We start from the raw sequence: 12,190 nt of genomic DNA, 5'->3' as shown, positions 1-12,190 counted from the left end.
GATAATAAATTTAATGAATAATTTGAAAGTTATTAATAAGAACTACAATTAATCATCTCCCAAAGTTGGATTTGAGTAATGCATCAAGGATTTTTCTGATTTTTTTAAATGATGAACTGTTTTTCTTTTTTACAAGCAGGTGATAATCGAAATTATGATAATTGTAGGCCAATATCTTGGGGACAGTGTGTTAACTCCTAGAAAATGTTCCAAAATATACGGCGTGGAACTTTTTTATAATATGTAATTTTCTTGAATTACTAGATCACAATTTCAATGACACTACATTCGTTATATTATCGAACTCTGATGGAATCTTCACAAATTCTTCATTACTATTGCCTATTTTTCTTAAAATACGAGTACTACCCATTTTGAAACGAAGTACATTTCTGAAAACTTTTCTACAACTGCAGATACATGATATAAATCAGTATAATCGTTTGTGTTCATAATTGTCAATCATACTAACTCATAGTAGTGTGTGATAAATATGACTAATATTAATTTCGAAAAGTAATGAAATCTTACAGAAAATGAAGTATATATGGCATCGGTTTCAATATTCATGTTTGTCATAAGTTTTTCCAGAGAATATAGTTAAATAAAGCTTTGTTTTTTGTTAGAACGTGGAAAAAGTGTATAGCTCTCTTTCGCCACAATTAGGCAGACTGAAAGTTATAATAGATTTATAGTAACTATTGAAGCCTTACTCAATAAACACTTAGATGTACTTCTATTTTCAGTACCATGATCATTTGAGTAATCATATGATCAACTTTAATTGACAACTATAAACTTTCGAAAATTTTCATCCCGCTTCTACTGATGTAGTGATTTACCGATTTTTTTATCTTTCTGATGAAAGACAAAATAGGGCAGCTATAAAAGTTGCCAACGTTTATTGAAATATTACTTGCACCTTTGCACCAAAGGTTTTTATTCGAATTTGTTCAGAAGACTCAAAGATCAGCTACAGTTGTTTCAAAACTAATTTATCTGGCTTTATAGCCTGTCCTGAATATATTTGAATATATTGAATATGAATGAACCCCCATTTCTGAAGTTCAATACACTCTAGAGGAACATTTCATAATCCATAATCATATCCATAATAATGGAAACTTGTTTGAAATGATAGTTGGAAAAGAAGTTCTATAACTTCTGAATGGACCATAAAACGAACAATAAGTAAAAGTACACAAGAAAAATATTACATGGCCTAACGAAAAGTTGGATAAGTAGATGACTAGTATGATTGCCACAATACAAAGGAATAACAAATTAATTTTAATCATGGAAATTAGTCAAAGCATGAAAGGAAGGACACATTCTTACAGATTTAAAAAATTATTGAATCTAATATACAAAATTGGATGCAGATTCGAATATACTCACTCAAATGAATGAAAAACGGTACTTTGAAATGTAAACAAACTGCATTTTTGAATAACTTTGTCATTTTTGGCCCGATTTTGATATTTTTCATAATAAATGAAAGAAAATTTGTCTCAGAATGATTCACATCGATGAGATTCTCTAAGAGGGTATGATTTAAACACGGAGTATGAAAGGGAAAATAAAGTTATGTTTCTATCATTTCGTTTTATGAACCTTGTAGTGAAATACGGCTTCTGGATGACACTCATAAACATCTTGTAAGCAAAGTTGGTTCCGTCTCCCTCTACAGGGTGGTTTCTAACTACGGTACGAAACTTCGGAATGTGATTCGTTAGGTCGTAACTACAAAAATAGTCAGGCCCCTGAATATTTTTGTAGTTCTTTTATATATTTAGATCGAGCAACCAAAAATTCAACTTTTTCGTCGCTTGTGTTTTCTTCATATCAAGCTTCGTTTTCGAGAAAAAAAAATCACTTCCAAAAACTATCCATGGAGAACATAAAATAAAAACCAAAAGTAAATAATGAACAATTTCGACCTTCAAGTGAATGAGCAGAATGTCCACCTTCTGATGAAATAAACGACTGCAATCGATTTGTTATCGATTGTCTGACACGTTCAAATATACCTGGAGTATTCATTATGACATTGCACTTGTTAATTATTCGATTCCTCATGCAATTTACATCTAGCACATGAGTTTCATGAATAAGAGCCTTCAGATGACCTCATGAATAGAAATATAGAGGATTCATATCAGGACTGCGAGCTGGCCAATTTTGAAGTCTTCACGTCCAATTCAGCGATTAGAGTAAGTGATGTCGAGATGCTGACGAGTGAGTACATTGAAATGAGCTGGAGCTCCGTCGTGCATAAACCACATATTGCATCTTACAAGTAACCGCACTTGTGAATGATCTCGCAAAAAATTCGTGTAGGATTCACCTGTAATTCAAGCTGGAGAAAAATGGGAGGTCACCAATCATTCCCACCCAAACATTCAGCGGAAATTGTTGCTTAAAATGACTTTCTCTAGTATCGTGGGGATTTTCGTCGGCCCAAAACTGGTCACTGTGATAGTTCATAATAACATCTCGTAAAAAATTTGGTTCGTCCGTAAATAAAATATTTGGTAAAAAATTATTATTGTGTGTCATCGTATGAATCAACCACCTGCAACCACCTTGGGTGTGAATCCCGAAAAGTAGAGCTTGGACCCGCTGTAGATGATGTGGCTATAGAAGATTTTTTTGAAACTGTCTATACGGATTCTGGGCAGACTCCCAGCTGCAGTGCAATCTTCCTGGTACTATCTGATGGATCTTCTTCTATTGCATCAAGTATAGCTTCTTCCAATTCTGGCGTACAGTTTCTGAATGTAGCATTCTGAATGTTTGAGCACATGGAATTACTCTGTTAAGATATCTGTCCTGATAAATTCTCTTTGCTTCTTCTGCATCTCCATTTGCTGATGCAGCTGGTCTCCTCCAAGGCAGGTGTTCATGATATACAAAGTGGGTTCAATTTGTTCTCCGGAGAACAAAGCTAGATATGAAGAAAACACAAGCGACGAAAAAGTTGTATTTTTAGATGAATAATCTAAAAAAAAATAACTACAACAATAAGTCAGTGGCATACTTTTTTTTCCCAATATTGTTGACTGTGGTGCCACTGAGACTTAACTGGACCTAATAACTTCAATCTAGTTACAACTGAATGAGCGCCTTATTACTTCAAATAACTGTAGCAAATTCCAACAGAATCGGTGAACGGATATTCATGATATTACACAAATATCTGTTTTTTTAACTTCCCCGTATCTCGGAAACGAAGCAACTCCGGAATGTTCATTGGAACTATTTTTCTTAAAACAACCTTACGAATCACCCTCTGAAGTTTCGTACCGTAGTTAGGAAGCACCCTGTATATCAAGCATGCTCTCCGGAAACAAATCCTATTGAACTTGACTGGGACTATATAGATTTTCTGTTGAACTCAAATATATCTTGCATACATGACTACCTATTTGAGCTGAACAGAAACTATTTTCTGAAGAAAGATAGGTTGAGTAACAGGATCAATTGTTTCGAATTTAATTAAATTCTTCTTCAGGGCTCGATAAATAGTTTTTTCGTGTTGATAATATTACTATTTCAAAAACCATCAGAAATATTAGCTACATATTTAAAAACAAAATGAAAAACATTGCAACAACCAAATTTTCGAGACAACACCAGCACAAAACGACATAAAAAAACTTTTTTTTAAATATGTATTTAATAACGATTAACGAAAAAACAAATTTTAAACAGATTTTAATATGTCTGATGGTTTTTAAAATAGTAATATTATCAATACAAAAAAACCACTTATCGAACCCTGAAGAAGAATTAAATTCGAAACGTAGGCGATAAAACAATTGTTTTTTCAAGAAAATATTGGTCCTGTTACCCAACCAACCTTTTATTAGAAAAATTATTGGATCACTAAACTAGTTAACAGAAACTATTTTACTTATTCTAGTGGAAATTTGTGTTTGTCAATTATGGTTTTTAAAATAGTAATATTATCAATACAAAAAAACCACTTATCGAACCCTGAAGAAGAATTAAATTCGAAACGTAGGCGATAAAACAATTGTTTTTTCAAGAAAATATTGGTCCTGTTACCCAACCAACCTTTTATTAGAAAAATTATTGGATCACTAAACTAGTTAACAGAAACTATTTTACTTACTCTAGTGGAAATTTGTGTTTGTCAATTACGAGCTGTAACTGCTTCACTTTGCCTAAGAAAGTTCTTTAACGACTTAAGCTGGTGTGAATATTTCAGGTTTTAGTAGATAAATGAAACAGTTTCTCACATTCAGATTTTCTTTACGAAAAGTTTATATTTTTTATCTGACGGTACTTTTTCACAACGAAAGTGAGCCTAGTTTGAAACAATAAAGTTTTCTTTCACTACCTAATCTTCAACCATCATCTGCATTATATGTTTCAAAATGCTTGTAATCCAAGAGAGTTTCTGAATAAAATGAAGGAAGTGTAAGTGTGAGAATTTTCGAGAAGAAATCATGAAGTTCCCGGTATTGTTTTTGTTCTAATTTGCGGTTGATATAACGTGAAATTTACGTGTTTATTACTGATCCAAGTATGCATTTCATATCATTTAACCAACTTTGATGACTAATTGCACTATATATGACATCTATGTATTGTAATTAGATGGTTCTTGCATATTATTTTAGATGATTCGATTTTTAATTCGAGAATGACTCATATTCCACCAAATGTGAAAGTTTCTATAGTAACATTTAATTGCTGATGTACTAAAAATGTATCGGGAAAATCACAGAATACTCCACAGCTATCTTAGTCATTATTTGAGTTTTGGTTTGGAATGTTTCATACTTCTCAGTATGGAACAAAAAAAGTTTTCCAATCGCTTTCTGTATGCTGAATGGTGAATAAGGTAGAGAGAGAGAGAAAGAGAGCTAAATACTGATTAACTCGTGTACTGTCATGAACCTAGCTATTTTCAATATCAATATCCTAGATCATACACCCATCATTTGATCGATATAAAAAATAATTTTTGAAATATTAAAATTGGACCAAAAGACTGTTTTTTAGAGACTTTGTTTTCATTGTAGACTGCGTTTTCTTCAATGAAAAAATATCGATACTATAATTTTCAAATAGCTTCATTCATATATATGTATGTGTATATGTGTGTGTATATATGTATGTATATATATGTATATATATATATATATATATATATATATATATATATATATATATATATATATATATATATATACACGTATACTCCTTTATCCTTTATTTTCTATCATTATTTTTTTTCATTATTCCACGACAAGCATGTTTTTGTGGATTATCACTCATATTTATTCATTTATATTCTATTTCATGATATAATACTTTGTAAATTAGGTACAATAAATATCATCAAAACCATTTACCTACCTACTTAAATTAGTATGTATTATATAATCAACTCTGTCATTTGTTCTAGTGAATAAATATATTATTATATTATTATTATTAGTTTGCTCAAATCAAAATGGAATATAAAATTTCATTTTTGTACTATAAATGGATAAATATAAAAAAAATAAAAAAATAATTCAGTAAATGGTTAATATATAATGAAGAAAATAGAATTGAAATTTTCTATCCATCAATTTAATGGTTTATATATACAAGTATTTATAACAATGGGTACTTAGCACCCCACGTTTTTTTACAACAGAATTGATTTTTTTGTAAATAGATTTATTCTGAATTCAGACATATTGAAAGTCATTAGTTACATCAAGCCATATGATTTTTATCGAAGTTGAACATAATCTTAAATTAGCTTCGAATTACTTTTTATTTTCCAGTTTGTGTTCCTACTGATGCGTGTTTTTTTAGTTTCTTAAACTATTATTCATTAGATATTGTATACATTTTATTTTCTATTCAACAATTGAAACAACGATAAAAATAAAATAAAAACAACAATAAAAATCAATTGGCGCTCCGGGGCGACTTCAGTGGCGCATTTGCTTTTTCAGCTGCAGGAAAACCCGGAAAAATCTGCAGCACCACATCATCTGAAGATCTTGATCTAAAAACTGTCCTCTCTCTTATAAAACAAAATGTAGGGTGTCTCCAGAGGCTCCAATAAATTCAATGCATCGCCAGAACTCTTTGTGACACGACTATCGTCAAACTTAAACCAGTCCGTTTAGTCTTTGACCAAGGCGTAATAATGACCAAATTCAACGCCAGAATCACAGTGAACAATGACTGCATGAATATTATAATAGTGGTCTGATAGGTTGAAATGTTCATTTATTTCGAACCTTCCAAAGAGTTTCTTGCTTCCGTTAGAGGTTGAGTCTTGTTTGAAAATCATCAGTATTATTAGATTGACTGGTGCCCCAGCTATACTTGTTTCCTTATAACAGTCAGTTAGTTTGGCGCATGTTTGACAATACAGTCGATCATCACCTGTTAAAAATTCCATTTTCAGATGATTTAACAATGAGCTTTGCACGGACTGGTTATTAGTCATATTAGGAAAAGCTAGATGAAGTTCCAGAAATTCACATAAGTTTTCGGTACTTCTTGAACATTTACCACAAAGTAAACAAGTGAGGATTTTTCCAGCAAAAGATTTACAAACACAAGACGAGATGGGCTGTATGGAATCATTCAGTTCAGAGCGGTCAGGAGTTTTGATTTTGCTATTGTCTTGGTCACGAAGAGTATTCAACAAGAACCCCAAGAATTCAGAACAATCCTCTTGTTGTCCTAACAAGAATCTAGTGGACTTCAAAGACTCCAGGAAATCGGTTGGAGGGAAAGATGATACCTTCTTACGAAACTGCAGCTGCATGAACAGTTGTTTGAGTTTGATGAATAAGTAGGAAACATTCCCGTTCTTGTTCATCATTGAAACTTCGTTCTTGAAATTCTTCGTCATGAACAACACTTGTAAAATGCTATTCATGTAGCAAGTGTTTCCTAAATTATCCAATCCAATTGTCTTCTCTAGATTTTCAGGACAACTATTTACTGATTCGTAAGGAAGAACATGTTTCACAGAATCTCGATAAGAACCATTTCTCAAGCTGCGATCGATCCTTCCAAGTGAAGAAGTGTTTCGTAGAGGGATCAATTCGGCTCTTGCTTCATGAAGCTCTTCCACTGAAAGGAAACCAGTTCTACGAGGACTGCAACTCATATTTGGGGGGCAAGAATGACCTGAGTCCACTGACCGCACTGAAAAAGAAGAAGGTAGATCAATCACTTGTGAATTAACCTTGATAGGAGACTGATGAATATCCACATATCTCGGCTTGTTTCGAAGAGGTTTCAGTTCCGTACTGAAATTAGAATTTTGATCTCATCAAAATTATGTGAAGGAGGAATAGTTCCAAGTACTAAAGTAGCATTGCCACGTTGAATAGCAATACTAATTCTTTCTATCAAAAAAGAGGTAGAACGGTGATCTTTCGTTGCTTGGCCTATTCTCTTTCCGAGTTCATGAACGATTAACAGATACTCCGGGCCATAAACATCAAAAGTTTCAACCGCTACTGGATGAAACGGATAGTTGTTTCCGAAATTTTGGTATTTTTTTCTTTTCAATTTCTCGCCAGACAATGCTGCAGTTCCAGCAGACTTGGAACTTTCGGCTAGATGGGAAGCCGCGACCGTGTCAATGCAAGTGAAGTCCCATATCACAGGTTTACCGTATTTCCATGGTATGAGAGACATACCATCTGGTCGTTTACCATCATCTCAACTGGTACCCAAGGGTTCCAGAATTGTAGGAACATCCGCTGACAACATAGCTCGTTTCAATATGTCGTTCACTTGGTGATGTCGAGATGTACGCCCTGCACTTCTCCTGCAACTCAAACCATGTGTACCTTTCTCGTCAACTATACTACCGCAAACACAAGTAAGAGAAACACAAACAGATGAACCCATCCTAAGTCCTACTGCTATTCTGAAGATTCATCGTCTAATAGTGTTCCAAGAGATGCAACATGTAAAGCATTCAGCCAAGCACCCGATTCCTTGATCATTGCTGCTTTCAGACGGGCCTTATCGTATACACTTGTAGATTTCAGCAGTTTATCAGTTATAATGTTCAGAAGAGGTCGGTCCCATACACCTTGTATTTTCTTTGCATCTGTAGGAGGAGCAATACTAGTTGTGGCATGCCAAAGTGATTCACCTTCAGAATAAAAAACGTCTTTGATATTGATAAATATGGAAGGAAGAATGGAATCGATAAGATCGGAAACACTATTGACTGATGACAGAAAAGCTGGTAAAGCTAAGGAAGAAGCCGAACGTAGCCCTAATCCCTAATCGATTATATAACAAAAATTGCTGGTATAAAAACAAAATATTCTTTGATTAGATGGTACTTGCCTATTTCGAGCTGTATCTGTTTTCTATTTTATAGAGTAGTCTATACTCAGATGATTTCTTTTCAGCATGGCATTTTGAATTTGAATAACTGTATTTGAATGTATTTGGAATATTTTTCTAAACTTGGTCCACTAATAAGAAGGCTAGAAAGTTGCATTCGCTATATCAATCAATAATATATTGGAAGAGTAATGAAAAAGACTGGTAAACAATGATTTTTCATCGCCAGTAGTAGAAAATAGAAATTATCTCAAGTGAGAAACGAATTCAAATTGGAACTTCAATGTCAGCTCAAAATAATACATTACTATTTCAATGAAATCAACCCAAAACATTGTTTGCTATGGAAACATCGCTCCTGTCACATAAATCAGCTACCTTGCACAATTAATTAACTGAAATCGTACTGGACAAATTAACAAGAATTGGTCAACGAAAACGAAGCCATTAGTGTAGAAATAATGTATACGCAACTTCCGATAATGAAGCTGAAAAATATAGGACAATGCCCTTATATCTTCACCTAACATTTTATCAATGCTACTGTAATATGCACGTAACATTCTACAGCGCTAATATTTTAAATGCATCAAAACAGTGACTTTGACATACCAGTTTTAAATAAGTTCAAGTGTGATGTTGCGAAAGTAAGCTAAAAAAAAGAGTCGAATCAATGAATCGTTGTGTTTTTCACACAATTGGTGTTATGAACACTCATACTGTTCAGCGAAAATTCAAGGATTTTTTAGTAAAGTGGCAAATGTTTCGACCTTTCAGATTATTTTCAAGGTTTTTCCAAATAGTTATCAATAAGAATTGTTTTTATTCTCCTTGATTGAAGGTACACTCTATTCTGGCTGACAAAGAAAATCCAGGAGTCTTCCTCTTCAGTTCATTAAAAACATAACATGTTTTCTGAGCTGACAAATAATGATTCATTGATGAATGGTTATAGATATAGTATTTGTTTTTAAAAAATATCATTTTATCTTGAATATTTCTTGAGATTTCGAGGATTGAGAAGATGGAAGAATAGCTATTCATATAATGATATACGAATCAAATGTATTTTACCCACGTAACGTGACGTGAAAATTAGGGTTAACGTTAAACCTCATAAGAGTAATGTTTTTGTAATTGAGAAATGTTGATACTGCCAGTCTTCCAAGAAATGAGAGCAAGGAAAAATAGCATCAATCTTTGGAATGAATAATATATTTTTTAAACATTTTGAACATTTAAATGTTTTTTCCAAGATTTTTTGAAAGTACCTACATGTCGTGAGAAAACGGTTTTTTTAGACGTAGGCCAATTGAAATTGAATGGAAGGAACAATTTGGTGTTTTATACTTTTTTTTAACTGGCGTGGCGTTTTATAATAGCATAAAATGAAATTCTCAATATAATTTATCCCTGTATTTCTGATAGTTCGCAATTTTCAAAGTACTATCACAGAAAAAAAAAATGCTTGGAAAAACTGAACAAAAGTCAATTTTGTTAAAAAATCAAAGTTTTTTTCCATCGAGACGTTAAGACACGTATCTGTAGGTTATTGTGCAAAATTTCATTATTTGTGAAAACTACTTTGAATTTGCTCAGAGGGTTAGGTTAGGTCAAAGGTGAGTGGGACTAGTCGACTCTCCACCGCAACCTGCAAGGGTTTATTGTGGCTCACACCTATTCACACTCGGCCAAATAAACCCAGCTTCTTAACGAAGCCGATTAGTTTGTATGGTGAGTGGTCTTTCAGGTTCGATGGTAAGAATACGGCTTTGCCGAACTCTAAAAACCTGATTCGGTCCCCAGCGGGGCAGGCACAACGTATGTTCTCAGCTGTTTCACCATTTTCCAAACAGAGGCGAGAAACACTGTCTTCCGACAGTCCAAGCCTCTGCATATGATGATTCAGATGTTAGACATCGTAGTTCATCCCTACAGAAGTCCAACAACTGTTTGGTTTCAAGCCTCGAAGGGCGAATAAACGCCTTAGAGTAAGGCAATCGTGGAAGAATCTGCCAGAAGTCCATAAATCTTCTTGTCATCCAGGTGTTCAATGTTTGTTTGGCAAAGCCTAAAGCGATGCCAATGACAGGTTCTGGTCCGATGAAGCTGCTCACAGCACCCTCCTTTGCGAGGGAGTCGGCAGCCTCATTGCCATACTGGCCAGGAATCCAGACCAGAGACAATCTGTTAAGTCTTTCTATCGAGGAGAGTCGTTTTTGGCAATTTGCTACCAATTTAGACGTTGCTCGGTAGGAGCCAAGAGCTTCCAACGCCGCTTGACTGTCCGAGAATATTTTTATTGACTTGTGTATGAAGTTGAATTCTACCAATCTCTCTGCTATAGGGCGAAGCGCGACCTTCGACGCTCTATTTATAGGCACGCGCCGTCGCCCCCTCGGCCGGAACAGCCCCAACCGCTATGTTCCTGCATTTCAAATCTGTAATATCTCCGAAAATGACCATTTGAATTACATGCTGTAAAGGGCTATATCGATCTATAATTAATACACATTACAATGTATTTAAGGTAATTAATTGGATTTTGATTAAATGCTGTATTGCTTAAAATCGCTTCGTAAATAAGCCATTAGTTCTCATGGATGAAAACTGGTTATTGTGGGTTATCCCTAAAAGATAGACATATATCATTGCGAACTTTTTTGTAGACCTTTTTAGGGTGTACAATACTGTATTACATTTTTGTATCGTAGGGTTCAGCCAGCGCAGCGTTTGAAATGTAAGCGCAAAAAATTTTTGCAGGTGATTGACAATTTTTCATGATTAATTTCATTAGTTCGGACTTCCATTGTCTGATATTATATAAATAGTGAAATAAAATACAAGTAAAAATAGAACAATTGTTCTATATTTCTATCTCAGGGGTTTGAAATTATTTTATACAATATCAGACAATAGACGTCCGAACTAATGAAATTCAGCAAAAAAATGTATTTATTCACGACATCACATTAAAAACCTCTAACATTATAAGTGTTTCTCTACTATACTACGCATGTTATATACAGATGAACCTCCCTCTTGAATTACTCTATCATCAAAATCCGTTGCGTAGTTTTAAAGATCTAAGCATACATAAGCCGGAAGAAACTTTGTTTTATACTATGTAGTGATAGTTTCCGCAGGTATTTTCATAATTACCTAATTCTACTCGATTTGTACGTTATAAAATAACAATTTGAATTATTTGACCTCCTACCTACATAATGAATAATATTTCTTACCTAAGTTTAGGTAAAAACAAATTCAAGATCAAACATTTCAAAAAAAAATTCACCCAAATTATGTAATAAACATGTAATATGTGAAATGAAATAAACTAATTGCAATTCGTGCTTTATTTAATATTTACATGCTAGGAATCGCATGTTGAAAGACGAGACCCCGTTGTTCCTCAATTGGCACAAATTTCTACGTTTGAAATTTTTCGTTCATAAGAGGGTGACAGCTCGTTAACGATAAAACATATTCTAAGAGATTTTGAGGGATCAACAGAATTTAGAAAGAGAAATAACTCCATGACAGTTGGAGAGGTACTATTATACAATGTCATTTCAGAAACAATGGTGTTTTAATGAATCAATAAAGATAAAAACGTAAAATCTACTAGAATTAACATTACAGAAATATCATGTATGTTCTCAATAACATGATTTTTCCAAGAAAATAGCTCCAAGCCTGATGTAACCCTCAGCAAAACACACCTAATATAAATAAAATAACCACGACCAGAAAAATTTCCATCCTATGTAGATGTTGAAAAATTATTTCCACAAAACTAACTGTATATGTTGCACCTTGATAATTA

The 12,190-nt window shown here is 33.5% G+C and overlaps 1 protein-coding gene across 1 annotated transcript in view; it reads left to right on the top strand.

Moving 5' to 3' along the window:
- The window catches only part of Ance-3 (angiotensin-converting enzyme Ance-3), a 162,866-nt gene that overhangs the window by 1,237 nt on the left and 149,439 nt on the right, over positions 1-12,190 (top strand). The window lies entirely within an intron of this gene.

This window comes from Leptinotarsa decemlineata, unplaced genomic scaffold, assembly GCF_025532065.1.
Source record: "Leptinotarsa decemlineata unplaced genomic scaffold, Ldec_3_MD MMD2_tig00026330_RagTag_RagTag, whole genome shotgun sequence".
Taxonomy (NCBI): Eukaryota; Metazoa; Arthropoda; class Insecta; order Coleoptera; family Chrysomelidae; genus Leptinotarsa; species Leptinotarsa decemlineata.
The sequence above is the reverse complement of the archived record's forward strand: the minus strand, read 5'-3'. Positions and strand labels throughout refer to the sequence as shown.